The following is a 17,212-nucleotide window of genomic DNA, read 5'->3' on the forward strand; positions in this document are numbered from 1 at the left end:
CCCATGCAATTTGGAGACTACAATACATTGTTACATGCAGTTTGATTAACATAAAAAAAAAAATAAATAAATAAAAAAAAAATCTAAAATCCCCAGTTTCTAATAAAGCCTGGCAATGTTAAAGCTGCACAGATTTTAAAGAAGCTAGAGTTCAGGGTCAGATAGACATCTATGTGGGATAGAGATGAGCCACCCCTGTCACATTGCCAATAGTGGTCTGTTAATATAAAACATTAGTGCACCTTTAAAGGTTAAAAAAAAAAATTCAACTGAGCAGTGGGGGGGAAAAGTCTATAGAAAAGCATAGGGTCTGTAGTGTATCATATGGAAAGTCACGGGATTAAGACTGGTTGGTGTAGGATAGACATAGAGATAGAGCTGGTAGTCTGATCTTAACGCTATTATAATATTTTGACATGATATTTTTCCACTGTAAAGACAGCGAGTGTGGTGGAACTTTGAAAGTCACTAGAAGCCCAGTCACTTTTGGACCTTTGAGACAGTAAATGTGTGGGTACCTGTTCACTGCTAATAGCTATACCACAAGATGAGCTCTGGTGTATGTTTCTAAGGAAGAGAATCATCTATGGCTGCAACCTTTCTGTTTATGTTTGTTCATGTTACTGTATGTCAGATGGTGTGTTTACTTCCTTTAGCTTCCCCCCCAGGTGATTTATGGACACAAGATGTTCTTTGATGAAATTTTAATCCATGACATTCATGCTATATATGCCGGTAGTGCCTAACAAACAAAAATACACAAATTATATAACATGGTCCAAAACCAAACCCTTTAATAGAGAATAATTATCAGAAGCAATATCTCCAAGCAACCATATATATCCCACTTTACACATTACCCTTGCCAGGTTACCTTCTAGCATATACAAGCGGTGATCAAAGTACAGAGTGGCCCAGTTGCGTGTGAAATGTGTGCAGTACTGTGACATAAATGGTACACGGGGAAGCAATAACCTCAAAGAAAACCCACCTGGTTGCAAACTCACCCTGATACAACTTTTTCAGTCTTGTACAGTGCCATTCACACCCCTCGAAAATGTGAATGTCACTTGAAAAACACTTCTACAGGCTCATTGCTTCATTGCTGTAGGCTTTCTGAAACATTTCAAGGGTCTCCATTGAGGATTTCCTGAATTTGACCAAAATTCCCTCCAGAAATACGTTCCTATATGTTGTTTCCTACTCATTCATTACAGGGAGGTAGACCAGTTTGGTAAGTGGTTTTCCTTGGTCATCTAGTGCTGAGTCATTGATCAGCAATTGCAATTTTCTCACAAATTAATCTTCAATAGGGTAGACTATTGTGACCTTGGCCAGCCTCCATTAATTTTGTAGAGCAGTCTTGTACATTGAGCTTTGCTTTCATGTGAGTCTTGTGCCATTTTTGTATCTGTTTTATGTTTAACAGGTAATCGTTTTTCCATTGAGACTAGAATTCATTGGCTAAGTGGTCTACTTCACGCCATCATTTGCGAAGATATGGGTCTTCCTTTATAAACGCTGTGGGTGGTGGCAAAACTATTGAAGACATCATTGTCAGCATATGATTGGGTGTAAGATGTTGTTTTCCAGTTGGATTATTGGGTAAATGCGCTGCTAAAGGTCTGATGTTTATGAGATGGGTTCTCAAAGATGAACCACCTAGTCTTTGAGATGATGGAGACATACCATTCTTGATCCATGTCCCTTGCAGCTTATAGGAACTCACGTCTTCCACCAGTGAAGTTAGTGCCCCAGTCAGATCTCAGTTGTTCAACATTTCCCTGTAGAGCAACAGAGGCGTGAAGAGCATTAAAAAAAAATATCAATTGTCACACGTCAAGCAGTTCAATGTGTTCATGGTACAAGAACAAAGACAGGCAAATAGAGCCACATGTCCAGGAAAGGATTCAGTCTATACAGCTGGCTGGCCTTGTCTTTGGTGTTACCTCCCCTTTGTATTGAATTTCTAAAGGTTTCCCCTCTGAACAATGCGTATAATATTGAACTCTGCAGACTTTCTCCGTTCAAGACTTGTGGCTTTATTGATTCTTGATATCAAACCATTGAGCTCCTTGATATGTCGTATGAGTCTAGCAATTACTTTGACTAACCTTGTCCAACTGCAGAACTTCAGAAAGCAATTGAGCAATGCATATTCTGTTGTCATGGTCTTGTAAACAAAGACCGTACGAACCTTTGGGACTTCAACTGCAATGTCTTCCACATTAATATCTCCGCTGGGAAGGTCGTCATGCCAGAAAAAGTCGGCACCAGCAAGCCATTCGGAAGCAATGGCTTCTTTCACATTAAGGGCCCTTGATGAACGGATGTTGGGGGTTTTCTTTAAAGGCTACATGTCTCCATTGACTTGAATTGGCACTTTCCTTGATGCAATGAATGCAATTTTCCACAAATAAATTAAATCGTCTGGCATCATTATTGACATACCCCAGTAAGACCGTCAAGTCCATCCACAATAATTCTCCGACATCATTAATTTCCAGCTCCTTTCTGAGCAGGTCACTTGTATACATAGCAACAACAGCTGCTGACAGATTAAGTCTCAGTACTGCAGTGAACTTTGTGGGGGCCAGCCTGGCCTTTCCCATTATTAAAGACCAGGTAAGTATGTACTCAGTGACACTTTCATCTGAAAAGTGCTAGAATTTATATTCTTGGACTTCTTTGACATTTGTCAGAAGAAAACATTGTTGAATATTGTGTCTTGTTTCAGAATGTTCCTGTGGCTGCCTCCTATTGTGCCACCATAGTCGGCACAGGGATTGACACAGCCAACTATGCTCCAGTCAAAAGTCTATTGAGCTAATGGTTCTTTGTCCTTGCCTGACAAGAAGCAGGGAAACAGGGCTTTCGGGCATTTGTAATGTATGGGCAGACCAATGTCATATTTGATAAAGGGAGAAATCTCTTTGGCAAGGTGTTTTAGGTGAGGCCATACCCTTGCTGTCTTTACATTACATTTCATTTGGCTGACGCTTTTATCCAAAGAGATCTTACAATACGTGCATTCAACCATGAGGGTACCAACCCAGAACAACAAGAATCAAGAAAGTACAATTTCATCAAGAAAGCCAAACTACAAAGTGCTATAAGTAAGTGATATTTTAAGTGCTACTTAAGTGCTATTCAAGGTATAGTCAGAAGAGGTGTGTTTTTAGTTTGCGGCGGAAGATGTATAGGCTTTCTGCTGTCCTGATGTCATTGGGGAGCTCATTCTACCATTTAGGAGCCAGGACAGCAAACAGTTGTGATTTTGTGGAGTGTTTAGCTCACAGTGAGGGAGCAACAAGCTGATTGGCAGACGCAGAGCGGAGTGAACTGGCTGGGGTGTAAGGTTTGACCATGTCCTGGATGTAGACTGGACCCGATCTGTTCGCAGCACGGTACACAAGTACCAATGTTTTGAAACAGATGCGGGCAGCTACTGGTAGCCAGTGAAGGGAGCGGAGGAGCAGAGTAGTGTGAATGTATTTCAGGAGGTTGAAGACCAGTCGAGCTGCTGCATTCTGGATGAGCTGCAGAGGTCGGATGGCACTAGCAGGTAGACTGGCCAGGAGGGAGTTACAGTAGTCTAGGCGTGAGATGACCAGAGCCTGCACCAGAACCTGCACCGCCTTCTGAGTGAGAAGGGGACGTCTTCTCCTGATGTTGTTCTTTAGTGGAGGAATGTGACAAAGATTGGTAGAAATAAACTCTCTTCAATAAGTTAATGGAATAAAAGTTAATGAATAAAAGCCTCACTTGCAACCCATTTACTCTCTGACCTGGGAAAGCTTACCTCATGATAACAGCTTGGTGAGTGTTAATTGCACAGGGTCCCTTTGTGAGTCACAGTTTTGGCCTTTTCTTGCAAGACGAAGGTGGTATCACTTTGGTTGTCCAGTACTGCATTCACAATAATTTACATGTTGTGGACAACCATACTGGAATAACTGTGGAAATGTGGGTGCTGTTCATCTCTTGCAAGACTCTGTTAGATGTTTCTTCATCTGACGTTTCATTGATCTGCCCTTTCCCGCGACCTTTTTTTTTTCTTTCAAATGTTCAAAGGAAAAATTCAAGTCTTTGGCATCTTGCTCCTTTCCCCATAACTCAATTTAGAGCATAAAGAGAGGTCACCGGATTACAAACTATCTTGGCTACCCCTGTGACAAAATCAACAAAATGACTGAAACTAAGAAATTACTTGGTTTTAACCTCAGTCATAGGTTGTATTGAACTGAAGAGATAGCAACCTTGGTCTCCTGGCTGGGGAACACCGCAGGCTGGTAGCCGAGGGACCATTAAAAAGGCAACAATCCTGTGGCAGTTGTGGGCATATTCAGCCCAGGGCAACTGAGAGCTCCAGGTCAACTGATTTACAGTGGTGACACAGCGAAGAGTCACCTACAGTTCTTGATTTAATCTCTCCGTCTGGCGGTTTGACTGAGGGTGAAATCCCATAGAGAGACTGGCCATGGCCTCCGGAGAACGGCAGTAAGCCTTCCAAACTTGCGAGGCGAATTGGGGACCTCGATCCATCCAACAATAGCCGTGGGGATGCCATGGAGATGGAATACGTGCTGGGTCAGGAGGTTGGAGGTCTCATGGGCAGAAGGTAACTTAGGCAGAGGAATGAAGTGAGCAGCTTTCGAAAAACGGTCCACCACAGTCAGGATGACAGAGTTATTATCAGATGGGGGGAGGCCCCTGACAAAATCCACTGCAATATGGCACCATGGGCAGTGAGGCATGGGGAGAGGCTGCAGGAGACCAGCAGGAGGCCTGTGGGAAGACTTTCCTCTGGCACAGGGGGAGCAGGTGAGGCGTAGGAGCGGATGTCAGACTTCACAGTGGGCCATCAAAAAGTCAGAGAGTAGGGAGATGTTTCGTCTGATGCCCGGGTGACAGAAGAATCTGGAGTTATAAGCCCACTGAAGAACACGGGAACAAGCAGGTCGCGGGACGAACAGGCAATCAGGAGGGCCTCCTCCAGGGTCGGAATGGGTGAGTTGAGTGTCCTGCACCAGAGACTCAACTTCCCAAGTGAGAGCTCCGAGCACACAGGAAGGGGAAACAATGGTGTCAGGGTCCGAGGATTGGTCCACAGGAGAGAACTGCCATGAGAGGGTGTCGGGTTTAATGTTCTTGTGGCCGGGAAGGTAGGTCATGATGAGATTAAATTTGATGAAGAAAAGTGCCTAGCGGGCTTGGTGAGAGTTGAGATGCTTCGCAGTCTGGATATATTCTAAATTCTTATGATCCTTCCAGACAATAAACGGGTGAGAGGCTCCCTCCAGCCAGTGTCTCTATTCCTCCAGAGCCAACTTAACAGCCAAGAGTTCCCGGTTCTCGACGTCGTAATTGCGCTCATTGGTGAACAGCTGGCGGGAGAAGAAGGCACACGACCGAAGCTTAGAATCTGAAGCAGAGCGTTGACTGCTCCTACTCCGGTGTCAGAGGCATCTACCTCCACGATGAACTGATGTGACTCGTCAGGCTGGATGAGGATAGGTGCTGTGGCAAAGTGCTTCTTCAGGGACTGAAATGCTTGTTCTGCTTTGGTTGACCAGGAGAATGGGGACTTTACAAGAGGTGAGTTGGGTGAGAGGGGCTGCTGTCCTGCTGAAGTTCTGGAGTTGCGGGTGTTCGGGGTGGTCCACTCTGTTACTACTTTCTTTGGGTCGGTTCTGACTTGGCCCTTCACGATTATGTAACCCAAGAATTATACAGAGGAGACGTGAAACTCGCATTTCTCCACCTTAACAAAAAGACAGTTCGCCAATAGCCACTGCAGAACCTGGCGGACGTGGTGGCGGTGTTCTTGGAGGCCAGAAGAGTAAATTAGTATATCGATCAAATAAACAAACACAAAACGGTTGAGGAAATCGTAGAGATCATCATTTTCCAGAGCTTGAAAAACTGCACGGGCGTTGATGAGGCTAAAAGGCATGACTAAGTACTCAAAATGTCCGTGTGGGGTGTTGAAGGCTGTTTTTCACTCGTCTAGGCATTTCAGAGATCCAGTTTGGTGAAGATGGTAGCTCCGGCCAAGGGTTTGAACGCGGAACTGATGAGTGGGAGAGGATAACGGTTCTTAATGGTGATGTTGTTAAGTCCTCGGAAGTCAATGGAGGGCCTCAAGCTTTTATTCTTCTTGGAGACAAAAAAATAAAACAGCACCAAGTGGAGAGGAGCAAGGGCGGATAATTCCAGCAGTAAGTGAATCCATTGTGTATTTTTCCATGGAAATGGCCGGAGGGGAAGGGTAGCAGATCAATGGCGCAGTTGTAAGGAAGATGAGGTGGCAGAGAGAGAGCCCGTTCTTCGTTAAAAACTTCCTTGAGGTTTTGATATTCCACAGGAACAGATGAGAGCTCGGGGTAGACCTCAGGGTTGTCAGCTGGCACGTCTACAGGGTGCAGAGTTCAGGGAGTTATCTTTGCAAGGGAACTTCCATCCAGAGCATTAACCAACAGGGGGCGATCCAGAGCTTCCAGAGGTATTTGATGTTTAACAATAAAGGTGGAATCCAGAAAACTTTGTTTGGCTCCAGAGTCAACTGGGGCAGACAGAGAGAGAGAGAGAGAGAGCCAGAGTGAAGACACAAGGTCACCGGGAGGAATAGGCGGGACTGGGTACTGAATGGTTTCCTGGGTTCACTCTTTTGTATCCCCACAACTCCTGGTGAGCTCCCCCTTTTGGCCGAATTAGGCATGAGGCGATGAGATGTCCGGGTTTTTCACAATACTGTACAACAGGCAATCTCCAGCAAGGGCTGTAAGGACTTGACGCTCTCTTTTTTCTCAGGGGTTAGATGGGTCCAGCCAAGTTGCATGGGCTTCTTTTTAGCTGTAGAGGAGACACGAGTTCCGGACAAGCGGGGTTGTTAAGAGGTGAGTGACACAGAAGCCGGAAGCGAGGAGCGGTGAAGGAAGGCTGGGATCCTCTCTCGATTCCTCTCTCGACGACGTTCCCTCAAACAGTTGTACAGTTTAATGGAAAGTGAGATCAAGGCATCCCATGACTCTGGTTTCTCCCCAAGAGCTAGTTCATCTTTTATAGGTTCTGAAAAAGTGTGTTCAGTAAAACCCCCTTGAGCGCCTCCTCTTCCAAACTGGACTTTGCCACACTATCCATCCTTCCATTATCTATACCTGCTTTATCCTGAACAGGGTCACGGGGGGCTGCAGCCTATCCCAGTTCATTATGGGGCGAAGACAGAGTTCACGCTGGACAGGTTGCCAGTCCATCACAGAGACAAATGGAAACGAAGACCATTCACACCTAAGGGGAATTTGTAGACTTACCAATTAACCTAAGATGCATATTTTTGGACGGTGGGAGGAAGCGGGAGTACCCAGAGAAAACCCACGCAGGGACAGGGAGAACATGCAAGCTCCACACAGAAAGGCCCAGGCCCAGATTCGAACCCGGAACCTTTTCGCTGGGAGGCGACAATGCTAATCACTGTGCCGCCCTCCGCCACACCAGTCTGGCCTTATCTGAGGTGGAGGAGGCGTTTCACTGCATCATTTCCATAGACCAGGGTGATCAAAAACGTTTCCAATTTCTTTTACAAAATAAACACAGGGCACAGACGATGCCCCAGTAGAGCTCAACATAGCCTCAGCCTAAACTAGAGCTCGGCCCCGTAGAAGTCCGACCATTTATGCTATCTTGGAATTTTCAAACGCATAGGTGTGTGGCTGCTGGTTGAAAACATGTGTGCATTGTAATAGGAATCTTCTGCACCTCCTAATCAAGCCGTCATAGGGATCCAGAGCGGGAACAAAAGACTCACGGGCTGGATGGGCAGGATCCGGAGATGGGTGGCTCGGTGGTGGGGTTAGTTTGTACGAGACAGTCTGCACAATGGACCCAATCTGAGACACCTCGGTACCGATGGCTCGCTGTGCATCCATGAGCTCCTGGAGCATCTGGTGATGTTGTCCCACGAGAGTTCCCTGGGGAGTAATAGCCCTCTGCATAGTTTCAGACTGTGGGTTCGAAGCTGCTGACGTTGCTGGCTCCATTCTATTGTGTGCTTGTTTGCGGGGGACCCAGAAGCACACGTACAGCAAACCGTGATCATAACAATATATCAACTTATTTATTGAATTCAGACTTTGGAGTTGTGGTGGTCTGTAACAGGATGAGATCAGAGTCAGAGTTCTGTAATACAACCCGGGAGTCCAAATCCATTTGTGGTTACTCCCGCAGGTAAGGGAGTAAAGAGCCGAGCTGGCCGGGGTTCTGGCAGGAGCAGGCAGAGAACAAACAGGCAGTGGAGCGGCGTGGCACAACAGGGCGGGACTGCACCCCGGGCGCAGAGCAGAGAAATCACCAGGTGAGCCCGTGGATCCACTCGCGGACACAGACTGGGACAGGGGGGCAAGATCTACTGTGTGTTCTCCCGAGGTCTGGCACAGGATTGCCAACAGGTGAGGGTCGACAGTTGGTCTCCGAGTTCCGATGCTGGACTCACAGGTGAGTAATCCGGTGGTCGCCGTGGACCGACGCAGGATTCTGCAGCACATGAGCTCTGTGGATCGACGCTGGCTGGGATGTACAGCTCAGGACAGGAGTCAGGCTGATAAGGCTGGCACACTGGTAGACTGCAGCAGGCAGAAAACAGGCAGTGGTCAGAACCGGGACCAGAATTACGGTAGATAAACCTACTATTTGACGACTGTGACGTTGTACCAGGCCGGTGATGGAATGGACTGACGAAGGTGGAGTGCAGCACCAGGGTAGATATACTGCCAACAGTGATAACTGGAATCAGAAGCAGCTGTGCCATAGAGGTGTGGTATTGGGAGGTGTCTGGAGGTGGGCAGTTGGGCAGTTGAGAAAGCCACCCCCTCCAGACACTGACCAAAACAAAACGCACATGACAGACAAAAACGGTGAACAACAGGAAACACAAGAGGAAAAGTGATCGGGGGGAACAAGGGAGAAACCCACAGGGACAGACAGGGATCCTGACACCTTCTTACACTCACCAAAAACAAAGAGTACTGTAATTTCCGGACTATTGAGCGCACCTGAATAGAAGCCGCACCCACTGAATTTTTAAAAAATAATTATTTTGAACATAAATAAGCCGCACATGCCTATAAGCCGCAGGTGCCTACCGGTACATTGAAACAAATGAACTTTACACAGGCTTTAACGAAACACGGCTTGTAACAAAAATAAAAAATTAGTGGTAAACAGTAGCCTACCAAGAAAGTCATTGGTCATTATCTTCCTCCTCATGTGCACTGAAACCACTGAAGTCATCTCCTTCGGTGTCGGAGTTGAATAGCCTCAGAATTGCTTCATCCGATGTTGGATCGTTTTCATTGTCGCTCTCGTTACTTTCATCCGGAGGCAAATTCCCCGCTGAGCTCATGCTGCCCTCTTCAACGAAACCCGTTGAATCCATAAATTAGCCGCGTCATTGTTTAAGCCGCGAGGTTCAAAGCGTGGGAAAAAAGTAGCGGCTTATAGTCCGGAAAGTACGGTAGTCTAAAAATTATAGTAATAATCCCAATTTGAGTAACCAACAATCTTGTGCATTTTTTTATGAATGAATCTAGGTTCTATTAATATACATACAGTTTACCATTGGGCAGTGGTTGCCCTCTCTTTATCTATGGGTCAGTTACATTAATGGCAACTTGTTTTCCTTTGTTCTTTAAATTCATAGGGTAATAATTCTTTGCTTGGGGAATGTCTTGTATTATGATCAAAAAACATTTTATCAATGCGACATAATTACTCTCCATATTTTCCAGATGGCTGTCTTTGCACAGTCACATGCCTAATCCTGCCTCATATCACAGAAATATATCAAATGACCATGACCTTTTACCACTGCATTACATAGTGGTAGCATGTAATGGGTTAAAATCCATGTCAATGCCACGGAAAGCCATGTTGGGTCCTTTGTCGTGGTAATGGATGGCTAGATAGACATGTGGACTTGACTGCAGGAGTATGTTCACTTACTGTTTCCAACCTCGAATGGGGACATATTTTCTTTTAAACTGTGTTTACTGTTGCCAGAACGATAGAGGTTGTAAGTGGTGTGTTTTGAAGTAATAATTTAGATGCACCACTTTTCAAGTTACTTAAAAAAAAAAATCTAAACCATGGACTATTCCTTACCTTAACTAAGTGATTTTTGTGCCTAAACCTAACCAGACCATAACCCAAACACTATCACAACATGTAAGATACAATTTTTTTAAAAGTGATTGCAATGGTTTTGAAGAGCATGAAGCAGAAATGCATGAAAGGACCAAGGCTTCTTAATAGCGCAGTATGTGGTGGTGGCATGTAATTTAACACACTTTGTGCCACGATCACATAGCGTGGTGTTTAGAGGTCATGCTCATGTGTCTCTGTGAGATTAGTGTGGTCCACTAGTGGCCTGTTTTACACCTATTATCATGTCCAAACTCTTTGAAATATTGCAGTTTTTTCAAATTAAATTTAAACCAAAAGTTAAGACTCTCTGTCTTCATACAGTAATATCTTTAAATATAAAACTAGCAGTTTTCACTGCATATTTTTTAACGCATGCATGTCTTTGTTTGATGTTTCCTGCCACTTCTGAAGGCACATAAAACAAGCAAAAAGAAAATAAACTTGAACCTGTGTCTCAGTTTTCTCAAGCTCTCTGCTACATTTAAAATGCTAATATAAGACTAAACTGATTAATAATTAAACAATTACGGTCATGAATCAATAACTTCTGCACATATTTTTCATTAGTAAATTGCACAGAGTAAACAAAGAAGCAGTATTACCAATTCAAATGCGGATGAAGGAGGGGGGGGCATTCTAATAATCCTAACTTTGATGAAAAATAAACATTCGAGACAGTCACTCAAACACTAAGGCCTCTGCTACAATTTTCCAAAGTAGATCATGTTGTTGCTTTAGATACAGTTAGTTGGTTGATTATTCAAGTAAACATGGTTGGAACATTTTTAATGAAGTAGTCCAATATGAGAAATTCATGATAAATCTGGTGTGTCTTGTCAATGTACAGAACATTTGGAAAGATTTGATGCCCATCTGAGCCTTTTTAAAGTTGAACTGATTTCCATGGCAATCTGTCTCTAGTTTGAGGAACTCAGCTATTGCAGTACAAAAGACGGACTTCCATAGCGAGCTCATACACAACTGTTAACATGTTTATGATTATTACAATGACTGGCTGCTCGACGTTTTGTCATGTCTTTCAAAGGCTGATTTCATTGTTTATGTAAAATGTATAATTTTTCTCTGCACAATATTCAAGATCACTGCACTTCTGTTGGTTTTAACCGTTAAAGTCATAGTGACACATTCATGGATCATTCTTGTTTGTGGCTCATCATATATACGCAACTTACCATCTCCCTTCTCCAAATGTCAGAGTGGTAATAGCTCAGGCCATAGCAGTAAGTGTAAAGCCTGAGAAACAAGGATAAAAGCATAAACAAATCTGTGATAAGAAATATGATATGGCTATCAGCATGCAGAATAAGCCCAGCACTGCGAGCACAGGCACCCAGATTAATGATAAATTACGAGGACCCAGGCTTGTTTATAGCACTCATTTTCCCTGCTGCACCTGCTCATATTCTCTTGGCCTAGAGCAGCCCCCCCCCCCCTCTTTTTCTATTTTCTCTCTCCATCTCTCATACTCCTTCATCTTTCTTTTTCTTCTTCTCGCACCCCCACCCCCTTTTCTTTATCTTTGAGTAGGTGCTTATTTAAAATGATCCTGCATTTCTAAAGCACTATGCCAAAACCGGTGGGACACCCCATGAAAACATAATCTGTGGGTGTATAATTGATGTCTTAAAGGAGAGGGGAGGGCAGGGAGAGAAAATATTAGTTGGATAAGAAAAAGGGTAAGTAAAAGAGAAGGTAGAGAGGGGAACAAGAGATCTTTACTCTAAATGAGAGAAAAAAGTAAGAGCAGAGAAAAAACTAGTTAGAGATGAGGAAAAGGTGAATGGAGAGAAATATTTTGATGCATAAAATGAGAGAAAAAAAGAGGAAGCCAAAATGAGATGAGAGCAGTGGGCAAGTGCAGAGGCCTTTTGGTAACAGCTTTTGTAATAATACACCACCCGGCATCAACGCAATGCTTAATTTTAATATTAATTACAAATATCTCTCCACACAATAAGGAAATAATTTGACAATCACTTTGGCTCCGAGTACTGTATTAAATGCAAAGTGGGGCTAGGGGCGAGAGCAGTCAATATGGAGAACTAAAGTGTAACCCCCCCCCCCCCCCACACACACACACACACACACACACCCCGTCCCCCTCCATACACACAGACACACACACCTCATTACATGAAGTGTGAATGTTAATTCTAGTGGGTTTATTAGTTTGATTCAAGAAGGAAAAAGGACTGAGAATAGGTTCGCTTATTTTTAATTGTTCATTACAAGTGGTTCTTTGGTGGTACCTGGGAATTTTTAAGAGGGTACTGTTATGCCATTGTTGTGTGTGTATGTGTAGCTGGTATAGGTCAGCGGGTAGGTGGCTGAAAGAGGGGGTACTGTAAGTGGCTATTGTCTGAGTCGTAATTATATTTTTATTATGACTGAACCCCCAGCCCCCGACACTGTACAATGTCATTTCTAGTAGTGGGCACAACAAGGGGAAAGTGTTTACATGCCAAATTATTAGAATATACTGACAGTATACTGGCACCTAAGGGTAATGACAGTGAATGAGGAGGAGGAATGAAAGAGGTGTGCCCAGTCAAAGGAGAAAGAGAACATTTGCTGATAGAATAAAACACATGCACGCATGCACACACACTCACACACACACTCTACCCTGACAGGACACCTGCTGTCCTCTGTGCACTATACATCCAAGGGTTGTTTGTGATCGGTTATAAGCATGAGTGGAGCCCCCCCATTAAAAACACAAAAGCATACTCATAATTGTGCAGACACAAACACATAATGCAATCACGTAGACTTTGTGATCACACGCACACACACACACACACACAGACACACACAGACCCTGTCCGTTGCTGGCAGCACATTCTTGAAAATCCTACACTAGACTGGTTAAGTTGCAGATCTTGATACCTTTTCACCCTTTTTCAGCTAATGACACCCATACAAAAGAGGGGTTAAAACATGTTAATTAGGGAATGGCAGATGATTATAAAAACAGCAATAGCTAATAGATAAAAGTGAACAATCAAAGATTGATTGTCAGAAATGAATCGGTACCTCACCAGGCAATGGTATGGTACTGCTCATTCAATGAATGATAATGCATTAGTTTCTTCGGAAATGCTTAAGTGTCAAGAAATAAATGCATTATGGAAATAAAATACGATTGTGATTAAAAAATAAAGAGAATAATTAAAACAATAAAAATTCAGCTTTAGTTTCATTAATTAAAAAATAAATGACTTTAACTATATTCTCATACATCCCAACTCCTGCTCTTTCCATGAGTGAAATCCAATTTTACAGCATGTTTTATTGTTTTAATGATTAATTAGTGAATCAATTACTGAATCAAAAGAAATTTGCTTAATTTTGAGAATTGATTGAATGTTTAAGTCCTGTAAAAAAAACAACGATCATTCTAAATTCTGTAGTTTGACATTTCTCCCGTATTGTAAATTTAATCTGAGTTTTGGACAATTAGTCAGGCAAAACAAGTATTTTGAATATGTAAATAATAATTTAGTAAAGCAAAATAAATAAAACATATTTGAAGGTAGCTTAATCAATTATCAAATCTATTTCTTGATAAGAATTAGATTCCAACGCTGCCTAGCTGGACATATACACTGAGTGGTGTTGATTTGACATTTTCCATGGTAACACATGCATTGAAAAACTTGGTACAACGACATTTGAAGGCAAGTAAATAGCAATACTGGCTGATGAATTTGACGCGACATAAAAAAAACCTGAGCTGGTCAGATTTGATGATCAACTCATATGTCACGTGGAAATGCAGTAAAAAGCATGGATATACACATATCACACATATAGTAATCACACATATAATTTGTCTTTTGTCACTCTCTTCAACTAGCGAAGCAAAACAGACTACTTACTAATTCATCTTTATGCAGAATGATTGTTTTTTATGATGCATGTTAACTGCAGTCACTTGGCTGTCTGCTTATGCATTCAAATTGTAAGACTTAAAACATGTTTAAGTAATTTCCTCCTGGCCATAATTGGGCCCTTATTTCTTTTAGGATTGTAGAAAAGGAAATAGAATTCAGCTAACCTGCCCCAATAGTTTTATCTCCTCAGTCTCTTGCTGATTAAATTTGAAAACCTAAAGAAAAATCTCCACTTCTACTATCTAATCCAGCAAATAAGAGAGACCGAAGAGAAAAGGGATGAATGGTTGACAATGGCTTTCAATTCAAAACCCTTTCAGAGTAGAAAATCCCTACCTGTCATTCTTTAGCCCGCGTTGCAAAAGTATAGATGATTGAATTGCAGTAGTGCCACTGTGTTGTATATTCAGTCTCTAGTAGGCTACAAAATCAGTCAGTCTAATATTTCTTAATGAGATTCATCTTCTTGCAAGTAAGCATCACGTTTTAGTTAGTTTAATGGTATCTGCCTTATTAGAAAATAAGGCTCCTTATAAACCAGCTCAACAAATCTGGATCTGTTGGAAAAGAGAAACACAGAGAGAAAAAGAAACATAGAGGACAGTCATCTCTGGTAATGGTTTTCTTATTCTCACTATCTTCTCTTATAGATGCATATCAATATATATCGTAGCGTCTGCATAGAGCCTGCCACATCCAATATCTCCTGGACATTTTACATAATTATTATTTTCAGGAGTCACTGGGGTCTCATAGAGGGGAATGTAAGTGACAGGCATTTAAAATGGTTTTTAAATCATGTGGGATAACCAGGGCCTTTCAGAAATAATTGTGTCAAACTGCTTTTCACCTTTTTTGCCAATCAATATGCACACTTATTCATAGGCAGACGACTATCCATCAAAAGGCAGCGCTGCTCTTTAATATACATGCTTGCATTTTAATGGGCTACTTTCACAACAATACTGGAGACAACAATGTGTTTCTGTGTAATATTCCTATAAAAATGATGACACAGCCTCTTTCACGTAAGGCACAGCACAGGCTTACTTCCTGTCCCCCTGCGTGTATATATACTGAATGTAAACACACAAACACACACACACACACACACACACACGCGCACACACACACACACACACACACACACACACACACACACACACACACACACAAACATGTGCATACATGAGGTGTGTGCACACAGTTTGTTAAGTGGTGGCCTTAGTTGATGCAATCAAATTCACTTTGTTACATGGCTCCTAAATGATTTAAAACTAGATTTCATGCATGCTTTCGTACTAATTCACTCACTTGTATTTTTCATTTTGGCAGGAAAAACTCTGAGAACAATCAAGAATTGCTCCATTCTCCAATTAAGCTTCTAAACAGGACCAAGAGAGGGGGAATCTATTCATTTTCTTTTGATTAAAATCATTGCCACTTGCAAGGAGCTTTGGGGTTTATATATTAAATAATGCATAATTTCATAATTATATAGAATATATAGATTTTTTAAATAGGATACTGGGCAAAATGGTGAGTTTAATTAGATCAGTGTGTAAGATATCTCGGGGGTACAATAAAACAATGTTACATATCTCACAATGCCTGTAAAATATGTTCCAACAGATAATGAAACACAAATAGGGTCTTGCTTTGCCATGGCTCCTATTTGTCGAAACATCCACCCGTGCATTTCCTGAAATTTCATAATTATATTGAAAATATAATGAGGGGATAACATATCTAGGTACAAAATAGGATGCTGCCTGTCCCCCACCTCTTATGCATACATATTCCTTTAAGACAAAATTACTAGAGAGAGTCAACCATATCATGCACTACGTAAGGAAAGCAAATTCATGTTGGAGGTCTCCCTTAAGATGCTGTATTTGGTCTCCTGTCACACACACTTTCACAGACACCCGCAATACATATGAGCTAATTAACAGGCCTAGAAGGTCATGGGCACCGTAATATCCACACAAAGATGAGCTAAGGCCTCCGATTACCAAAGAACTAAGGAGCACTTGGCAGAGTGAAAGGGGTAGACGCTTTTACAATTAAAGCAGAATTAAAGATGCACTAAACAGCAACACTTTGCCAAGCAAACAACGCCTGCAGCCTCTTACAAAATTACAACGGGCTAATTTGAAATGAAGGGCAAACAGTGGCTGTGTGTGTCGCTGTGTGTATGTGTGTTTCCACAAATTTCTCCTATTATGATTGCAGGCGTACAGACCCTTCGTTTTGGTCTATATATAAAGTATGTAAATGTCATCTAGTTGTGACAGTCAGAAGCGTCAATGGAAGTTGACAGCTGAATTATAACCACAGCCGGATCCATCAGTCTTTTGTTTTAACCGGAGAATGGAAGGTTTTTAAAACTCAACAAAGGCCTTTAATCAAATTCTCAAGGTTGTTGGCTTTAGCATTGTATTAGTTTAATAGTTTCTGCTGCACCATTGACGTTAATGACACATTCCTATGTAAATATAATGTGGCTCCCAGAAGCCATCAAAACATTTTAAGGTCCAATGAATACAGTTGCCTTTTTTTTTTCCTTTCTCTACCCCTTTTCTTCCCCACACAGAAATGTCTTTTTATTTAGCAATCTCTGCACAGTGCATGGTGATACAATAAAAAGGAGGGGAGATTGATTAATAGAGACTTTAATGTAGTGATGCGCAGCACTAATATAAATAACTGTGGAGAGACAGAGGAGAGAATATTGTTCCTCCCTTCCTTTCTCTGTTATCCTCTCACACCCTGATCAACACACACATGTAAGCACATGTAGACATTGGTATTGTATCGTTGGAGAATGATTCGCTCAAAGGAACACATTTTTTGGGTTAACAAAATGAACTGAATCACTTCTTTAAGTGATCTGTGCATTTCTCTTTTCAGTTGTGAGCAAACATGTGCAGCGATACACTCACTCAGTAAATGAGTTAATGGCTAATGTAGCCGGGATCGGGAAGTAGCACAAGACCATTAATGGCCTAATCTATGGCCCAATCCCCCATGTGGTTACAATTACAAAGCAACAGGAACAAAAAAGGACATACCTTAAAGTTTTTTTTTTTAAT

The sequence above is a fragment of the Embiotoca jacksoni genome, unplaced genomic scaffold (assembly GCF_022577435.1).
Source record: "Embiotoca jacksoni isolate LCO1_2020_lvr unplaced genomic scaffold, fEmbJac1.0.p SCAF_6, whole genome shotgun sequence".
Classification (NCBI taxonomy): domain Eukaryota; kingdom Metazoa; phylum Chordata; class Actinopteri; family Embiotocidae; genus Embiotoca; species Embiotoca jacksoni.